The following is a 9,847-nucleotide window of genomic DNA, read 5'->3' on the forward strand; positions in this document are numbered from 1 at the left end:
GAATTACAGTAGAGGGTGAGAGAGAGAATGGGAGAGGGTGAAATTTATAGGGTGGCGGAGAGGGAGGGGGAGAGAGAGGAGGAGAGAGAGAGAGAGGTTAAGAGAGCATGCGGATGAGGCAACCAAGAATCATGATTGTGAGCATTATAATGAAGTGAATAAGAGATGATAATGCTACAACATAACAATAAAGTGAAACCAAATCTCTCTCCCTCTCTCTCTCCCTCTCTCTCTCCCTCTCTCTCTCTGCTTAGAGAGGGAAAGACGATGAACAATCAAAACAGTGGAGAGTTTGAATTTACTCTAACATTGCGACAAACGTTGATTAAAATAATAAAAATAAAAATGTGTTCATTACAAAACTAAATTCTAAATGAAATTATAAATTTGTTTCTTATAATTTTTTTGAAGAAAGTTCTAGAATTTGTCTTTATAATTTTAGCTTAGGTTGGTCGTGGGACGCATCAACCTACTAGTAATCGGGGAGAAGATTCAAGGCGTCAACAGAACACTATTGTCTGTTTTACGAACAAAACCCCCTTAGCGCCCTAGGACGGGAGTGGGGGACGACCCTACAGGTAACTGCACCACCGGCTCTACAAAGTCAGAATCAAATCTTTCTATTGGCTTTCCCAATTCCTCCATGAATTAGAACGAAAGGGCTAGAAGCTCTAGCTTCTAACTACTTCCATTGCTTATTATAACAACGGAATTGAACGTGTTATTTTCAAATCAATGGATAGATATAACCTTTTTTCTAACTAAATTTATAATTTAACTATAAAATCGATGTATTATATCATTTAAAATTTTAAAGACATTATCTGTATAAGATCCCAATTAAAGAGGGGAACGAAAACGAAGTATTCTTTATAAGGATATGAACACTATATATATATATATATATATATATATATATATATATATATATTTATTTTGGGAGTACTATAATGCGTAAACCATCCGTTAATGATTGATATTAGATGAAAGTGGAGGGTCTAAACTAAACTAATCACTCAATTAGTTTCTTTAATTAGCATTAAATTTAAATCTCTTGTTAATGAATCATGTTTAGGCAATGAGATGAACTCAATTATATATCTCAACAGAAACATGTTTTTTTTTTTTTTTTTTACATTATAATTATTTAATGTGCAATGTAGTTATGACAATGGTTATATAAGTAATTTGGTTAAAATATAAATATTTAATGTTATAAAGGGTAAAAAATGTGATGATTAATGTGACATTATCATATTTTTTTGAATATGAATGCCCTAAAAATTTGGATCGAGTTTATATATTAAAAATTGTATCACAATTGATGTTTAAAGAACAAACATTGATAGCTTTAGAAACTACAACTTAATTGATGTTTTTATGTCTCAAGACAATCATCAAATCTACCTTTTAGAAGTGAGTTTGTAATAATTCCTACTATTTTATTAAGGAATGTTTATTTTTGTGTTTTAGAACCGGTAACACCCAAGCCCATCACTAGTAGTTGTCTACTTTGGTTCGTTATGTACGTCACTAGTCTCATAGTTTTAAAACGCGTCTGTTAGGGATAATCCACCCCCTTGAGGGCTTAACGTCTTCGCTGGCACACTGCTCGATGTCTGGCTCTTATATTATTTGTAACAGCCCAAGCCCACCACTAGCAGTTGTCTGCTTTGGCTTGTTTCGTACGTCGCCAGTCTCACAGTTTTAAAACATGTCTGTTAGGGAGAGGTTTTCACACCCTTATAAGGAATGTTTTATTCCCCTCTCCAACTGACTTGGGATCTCACAATCTACCCTCTTGAGGGCCTAACGTCCTCACTGGCACACCGCTCGATGTTTGGCTCTTATATTGTTTGTAACAACCCAAGCCCACCATTAGCAGTTGTCTACTTTGGCTCGTTACGTACGTCACCAGTCTCACAGTTTTAAAACACGTCTGTTAAGGGAGAGGTTTTCACACCCTTATAAGGAATGTTTCGTTTCCCTCTTCAACCAACTTGAGATCTCACAATCCACCCCTTGAGAGCCTAACATCCTCGCTAACACATCACTCGATGTTTGGCTCTTATATTATTTGTAACAACCCAAGCCCACCATTAGCAGTTGTCTACTTTGGCTCGTTACGTACGTCACCAGTCTCACAGTTTTAAAACACGTCTGTTAAGGGAGAGGTTTTCACACCCTTATAAGGAATGTTTCGTTTCCCTCTCCAACCAACTTGAGATCTCACAATCCACCCCTTGAGAGCCTAACATCCTCGCTAACACATCGCTCGATGTTTGGCTCTTATATTATTTGTAACAACCCAAGCCCACCACTAGCAGTTGTCTACTTTGGCTCATTATGTACGTCGTCAGTCTCACAGTTTTAAAACGCGTATGTTAAGGAGAGATTTTCACACCCTTATAAGGAATGTTTCGTTCTCCTCTCCAACCGACTTGGGATCTCACAATCCACCCCCTTGAGGGCCTAACATTCTCGCTAACACACCGCTCGATGTCGCTCTTATATTATTTGTAACATCCCAAGTCCACCACTAGCAGTTGACTAATTTGGCTCATTACATATGTCGCCAGTCTCATAGTTTTAAAACCCGTCTGTTAGGGAGAAGTTTTCACACTCTTATACAGAATGTTTCGTTCTTCTCTCTAACCGACTTGGGATCTCACAATCTACCCCTTTGAGGACCTAACGTCCTCACTAACACACTGCTCAATGTCTGACTCGTATATTATTTCTAACAATCCAAGCTCACCACTAATATACATTGTTCTCTTTATACTTTCCCGACAACCCCTCAAATTAATTTCACGAAAGATAGGAATTAAAAGAAAAAAGAAAAAAGAAACAATAAAATAGAGTAGCTAAGAACTTTTAAGATAGATAAGAAGGGACAAGGCGATGAATGAACAGTAAAAATCCATGAAAGGAACCTAAGTTCAGAGGGACAACATATGTTTGTCTATTCCAAACAAAGCAAATAAAAAAAAATAAAAAAACACAAAATAAAACAAACAAGACGTGCCCAAAAACATTATCAAAATGCATGCCCTCTCTCTCTCTCTCTCTATATATATATATATATGTATGTATGTATGTATGTATATAAGACATAACATGAGAAACCCACAAAAAGGGAAACATAAAAACAACATTAATCAATTTAATTAGCATCCAATTAATTAGGTAAAATAATTATTTATGTCTTTGTGATGGGTTAATTAAAGTGGGGGGGGGGGGGGGGGGTTTNGGGGGGGGATTTTTCATTAATTAAGCAATGAGTTTAATGATTCTAAAAGGGTGATTAAATTAGTTGGGGGAACTGTTTAATAAATGGGAGTTAAGAGAGGAGAAGAGAAGAGAACACAGTGTAAATGAGAAGGGAGTAAAATGAGTGTGTTTTTTTTATAAGAGCCTTTTGGAACCAGATTGTGGTCACACTTGGTTTTCGCATTAATTCTTAGCTTTTAATTTAAGACTATATATATATATATCACTATACAAGATTACATCAATTATTGACTTTTTCACTATCATCAAAACAACAAGCTTCTTTTTCCCGAGAGACAAGGGATTTGTGAGATACCATATCAGTTGGAGAGGAGAGTGTGAAAATGAGGGAAAGCCCTTGAAGGGAAGGTCTAAAGAGGACAATATTTACTAGCAGAAGTCCTTAAAGGGAATGTCTAAAGAGGACAATATCTACTAGCAGTGAGCTGTGAAAATGAGAAGAAGCCCTTAAAGCCCTTGAAGCCCTTGAAGGAAATGTCTAAAGAGGATAATATCTACTAGCAGTGAGTTATGAAAATGAGGAGAAGCCCTTGAAGGGAATGTTTATAGAGGACAATGTCAATATCTACTAGCAGTGAGCTTAGACTGTTACAAATGGTATTAGAGTCAAACACGATCTCCATCGATTGGAGAGAGGAACTTAGACTGTTACCAATGGTATTAGAGTTAAACACGACTCTCCACAATGGTATGATATTGTCCACTTTGAGCATAAGCACTCATGGTTTTGTTTTGGGCTTCCCCAAAAGGCCTCACACCAATAGAGAGAGTATTCCTTGGATTATAACCCCACGATCATTCCCTAAATTAGCCGAGGTGAAACTTTCATCATCCAACACAAATTACCCGTCACGTAATTAAAAAAATTATATTAAAATTGAGGTTAATTTTATAGAATAATTTTTGGGAAGGGGGAAGGGGGAATGATGCAAAATGTATGGAGTGATGAATAGGCGAGATGGGGTGTGGCTGGCATCTTCCATTATGACCACAATTCCACCTATTTGAACGGCATGCGCACCCACCAAACTTACCTCCAACCACTTCTATTTCCATCTACCCCCCCTTTTCTTTTTTAATCAAACAATATTATGCTTTTAAATAATTAAATAATATTTTTATATTTTCTTATATTTATCTAAACAATAATCTTATATATATATATATATATATATAACAATAATAATAATATTGTTTTTTTTTTAAAGTAGTCAACCAAAAACCACTTTTGGTTATCAATCTTTTGCTTAAACTCACACCTCTAATAACAAATAATAATAATAATAATGTTTTTTTTTTTTTTTAAATTTGGGTTTTGTTGATGTGGGACCCACAAAGACATCCTTTTAGGCTTTTTGGGAACACAATAAGCCTTTAGCACACACAAAAATCATGGAACTTCCTTCTACAACTCTATGATTGGGTCCCACAAATCGGCCATATGTTGCCCCCCGACAACTACCCATAAAGGTGGGGACCACCGAACCATGAAATCATCCGACGTGTGTCACCAGCTCAACTCAATGGGGCCCACAGATGCCTCTGTTTTGTCTTTTTGTAGTTCGACAAGTCGTCCCCACTTATAGGGGCCACTTGTTTTGTGCGACAATCGTCACAGTGCTTACAAAATTTTAGCTGATAGCCGCCATATATGGATTTGGTTTTTGCACGCCTTAAAACACACTGAATAACACGTGGCTATTTGCTGCCTTTTTTTTAAATAAATAAATTAAAAAAAAAACACTCCGTAATTACTAGTAAGCCCCCCTCCCTCCCCCTGCAGGACTCCCCCATTGTACCATGCGTAGCACATTTGCACTATTGCTATCTTATATTGCCTTGTGGGACCCACACTTTTAATATTTTTCTTACATTTAAAATGTGTATTATAGTCTCTGAAAATTAAAAAAAATTAAATCATTTAGTCACTAAATTTACTAAAATTTCTAAACACGAGGGTTTCACTCGTTGTGGGACTTAACCCAACACCTTACAGCACGAGCTGACAACAGCCATGCACCACCTGTGTCCACGTTCCCGAATGCACCCCTCTCTTTTAGGATTCGTGGCATGTCAAGCCCTAGTAAGGTTCTTCGCTTTGCATCGAATTCAACCACATGCTCCACCGCTTGTGTGAACCCTCGTCGATTCCTTTGAGTTTCATTATTAGACAGGATACTTAACGCGTTAGCTACAGCACTGCACGGGTCGATATGCACAGCGCCTAGTATCCATCGTTTACGGCTAGGACTATTGGAGGATCTAATCTCATTCGCTTCCCTAACTTTCGTCTCTCAGTGTCAGTGTCAGTGTCAACCCAGCAGAGTGTTTTCATCGTTGGTGTTCTTTCCAATTTCTACGCATTTCACCGCTCCACCGGAAACTCCCTCTGCCCCTACCATACTCCAGCTTGATAGTTTCCACCACCTGTTCAGGGTTATTATGTGACTGTCTCATAACTCGAAAGGAACCACGAAGCAATTGTGTGAAAACACGCCCCATTATTTCATTTTCAAAATGCCATTGCTTTTGCAACCAAATCCTTCCTCTTTCTCTCTCATGTTCATATATATATATATATATATATATATATTTATGAGAATCTAACTCAATTACTCCACGCAAAGGTGTATGATTCTGGTGTGTGACTTTTGGAAGGACCCTTATCCCTTGGGCTAAGGAAGGCCATCAACGGCGTGCTCTAATTCCCCCATTCCCTTACTCAATAAGGTTCTCACCATGCCCATTCCTTTTGCCTTCCTTCCTTCCTTTCCTCTTACATCAAATTTTATTTATTTATGGAACTTCACGTTCTGTCTTTTTCTTACAACCAATCATTAAACCTACACTATTTTCCTAATTTTTCTTATTAATATTTTCCTCTCAATCACCTCAAAAACCACCTTCTAACCACCAAAATCCATTTCCCATCCAAATTAAGATAGTGTTTCTTTTTGCTCCTTGTGTATTGTCATTGGCCTCACAGTTTTAAATCGAAGAAATGCTTCATTCTCCTCTCCAACCGATGTGAGATCTCACAATCAACTCTTTTGGGAGACCCAACATCCTCACTGGCACACCGATCAGTGCTTGGTTCTGATACCATTTGTAACAATCAAGCCACTGCCAGTAGATTGTTGGGATATGGAGCATGATCCCTAGATCTGGTAGAGATATATTTAGAAGATATATATGGTAGATATTTGATAAAGATTTGACAGACATATATTTGATAATTATATCTAGTTTAAATCTTTAGAAGCTATATTTAGTAAATGTACTTCCTCCCTTCTTTGTATTCTCTTCCCCCTTCTGTATTCTTTGTTGTACATCTCTGAAGTCATCCATATAAAACCTTTAGCCAATATTCCTCCTTGTATTTTCTTCTTTGTGTTCATCTGGATCGAGTATGTGCATTGTCGAACGATCCTAGCAATTGGTATCAGAGCTAACAACTGGTATCAATCCTAACATAGATTTTGTCCATTTTGTCCCGTTACGTCATCAGCCTCACAGTTTTAAAACACTCTACTATATAAAACTTGCCACATCTCTAACACCTCTTCAATATTTGAATTCGTCTGGAACTCATGACTAAGAACACAATTTACGAGTTCTTATAATTTTAGTACGATATATACTTTATCGTGATACCCTAATTAGGACATTTTTAGTTAATTTATAGAAAAGTTATTCACCGAGGCACCGACTTTCATAATCAAGTCGTTTCTCTAATTATGAAATCTTGCTTCTCGATCTCCCCTTTAAAATTTTTGTCGTTGGTTTTATCCACCTTACCGAACAAAGCTAATGTAGATCCGACATTCTATTGGCTATTAGAATCGAGGATTGAAATTAGAGGAGAATATAGACAAGAATCCTTCCCCATGATGAGGGCAAGGCGATGGTTCAAAATCCTTTCACGTGAATGCTTGGGAGATTAAACCCCAAGGATACGTGGACCAAGCTACTTATACGATGAGGACCATGCTATATTTTAACCTCCCATCATCCATTGTCTAATAGAAAAAAAAATAATAAATTACAAGACTTCTCTCTCATTCATGCTAATTGATTACGTGTTGGACCATTTCGGGCATAGATCTCGACTTATTCAATATATCTGATACCAGATTCTCGAAACTCGACTTTTACACACATATTTACTAGACCCATTACTCGAATCCAAATTCCTATCAAATAATTTCAAGGTAGCAAACATTTTTGAGAATTTCTCTTAGATTCGAACCCATAGCTGATGATAGAACTAGAATAGATATCTTTTGATTCCTATTCATATGAGCCTATATACTTGCTTTTCGATCCATCTCTAATACTAATCTTCCTCCTCAATAGATATTGTCCGATTTATTCGGTTTATCGGGTACCAGGCTCTTGGAACTCGACTTTTATACATGTAACAAGTCGAAGTCTACTGCAATAGATATTGTCTGATTTGGTTCTTACGTATTGTCATCAGTCTCACAATTTTGAAATGCGTCTGTTAAGAGAGGTTTCTACACCTTTATAAGAAATGTTCTGTTCTCTCATCCAACTAATATGGGATCTCACGATACACCTGCCCACCAGCCCACAAAGTTACACAAATCTTAGACCTTCCGACTTCAAATTTCTAAACTCCACAATTATAATGAAGTTGTAAGTTTAGTTGCCCTTTTTGGTTCACAAAAGGTGAAATGTTTTCCCTGATGGCTCACTTGGGCTTCCTGTCCTATAAGCTACTGACATAAAGATGCTGTCATTTGGAGGGGCCCATGTGGTAGGCCCACAAAGGTTAAGAGAGAGAGAGAGAGAGAGAGAGAGAGGAGAATTAATAGTTTCTCCAAGCCCTACTAGGCCCACAATAGCCCTAGAGAGAGAAATCTAGAGAGAATAGGTTCACCCAACCCCATCTTGTGGCAAGAAGCCATTTGGAAAGGTAATATTATAAGGTAGAGAAAGGGAGAGTGAAGGCATGGAATTGTAAGCATGGAGGGCACCATGTTCCCTCTGTTCCAAACCCTCTGTCCTCTACAAAAAAGTTGAATTACTTTATATATATATATATATATATATATTAAAAAAATCCCACCAATATCCCCTAAAACATTCTCTCAACTCGAGTAAACTCGAACCCCAATTTTGATTTTTCTTTCTTTCCTATGAAAATTTACACCTGGAAAAGCGTGGGCGAGCAATAATCGACATCTCGGAACTCTAAATACACCTTTTCTTTTCTCTTTTCCTTGAGGTTCTTAATGTAAGAAATAAGATTCTTTAGAACATTATTAATAATAACACCCTATCTCTCGAGAACTCGAGAGTTAGAAAGTGTGACAAACACCATCACCTCTAAGAGAAGAAAGGTACACGTAACTATTAATAAATCAAATTAAAATAACATATATATATATATATATATATATTTTATAATGAATAAAAAAGAAGTTTAAATATTATTTTTTCCCTCAACTAGACCCACTAAAATACACCAACTGAATCACATTTTAACTAAAATATTTAGGATAGACAAAAGGATAAAAATGATATATATATAAAGTTGAGGGACTATAACATAGAAAGTTCAAAGTTTAGGGACAAAAGTATGATTTAAACTTTATAATATCATATTTTTTAAAGAAACAAAATTCAAAATTTTGGATTAGAAGTTGTTTCAAATTAAAAATCAATAGCCCCTTTTCTTTTTGAAGATTTTTACAATTTTTTTTAATGAAATACGTTTGAATTATGAGTGGCTCTATCTATCTCTCTCTCTCTCTAGGGTGGTCTTAGGTAGGATTTGATAGCGAGGATTTTGAGAGTACCGAGGAGTACCTTGAGAAGACCAGAGGTGATTGTGAGGGGCATCAGATGAGCATCCAGGCAGACAAGTGCAATTAGAGAGTACCAAAAAGTTCCTCTGCATGCACTGATAATGAGATCGGGACGAGCAGGTGCACACTGCTTTTAAATAAAAATAAATATAAATCTATTAACCCCAAATAAATATTCAAAAATATATACAGCACAATGATTTTGATGTTCTTTTGTAATCATTAGCTTATGTGCATGACATGACGCCAATCATACATTTTTTGTTTATACAATTTTAAAGATATTAAAAAACAAATCTTATCTTATATCTTCAAGGAAAAAAAAAAAAAAAAGAAAGACTACGCAAACATCACCTAATAGAATAGCTAATATGAATTATCACCCTATTAATTAACAAAAGAATATCTATGTGAGGATAACAAAACATTTTTTATAAGGATGCAGAAATCTTCGGGAAAACTCGAAAGAAAAAGCTTAAATAAGACAATATCTACTAACGATGGACTTGAGATATTACAAATGGGATCAGAGTCAGACACTAGGTGATGTGCTAGCAAGGAGGCTTTGCTCTAAACGGGGGACACAAGACAGTGTGCTAGCAAGGATGCTGTGCCCTAAAGAGGGTGGATTGAGGGGAAGTCCCGTATCGATTGAAGAAGGGAACGAATGCTAGCAAGGATGTTGGGTCCTGAAAAGGGTGGATTGTGAGATCTTACAT

At 36.5% G+C, this 9,847-nt stretch overlaps 1 long non-coding RNA gene across 1 annotated transcript; it reads left to right on the forward strand.

Annotated features, from left to right (window-relative positions):
• Nucleotides 1-2,181: 2,181 nt before the first annotated feature.
• Nucleotides 2,182-6,821, forward strand: LOC111436762. The gene is made up of 3 exons (XR_002709326.1): nucleotides 2,182-2,329; nucleotides 3,432-3,437; nucleotides 6,811-6,821. It is a non-coding gene; the product is annotated as an uncharacterized LOC111436762 (long non-coding RNA).
• The last annotated feature ends 3,026 nt before the right edge of the window (nucleotides 6,822-9,847 follow it).

The sequence above is a fragment of the Cucurbita moschata genome, unplaced genomic scaffold, assembly GCF_002738365.1.
Source record: "Cucurbita moschata cultivar Rifu unplaced genomic scaffold, Cmos_1.0 Cmo_Scf00060, whole genome shotgun sequence".
Taxonomy (NCBI): domain Eukaryota; kingdom Viridiplantae; phylum Streptophyta; class Magnoliopsida; order Cucurbitales; family Cucurbitaceae; genus Cucurbita; species Cucurbita moschata.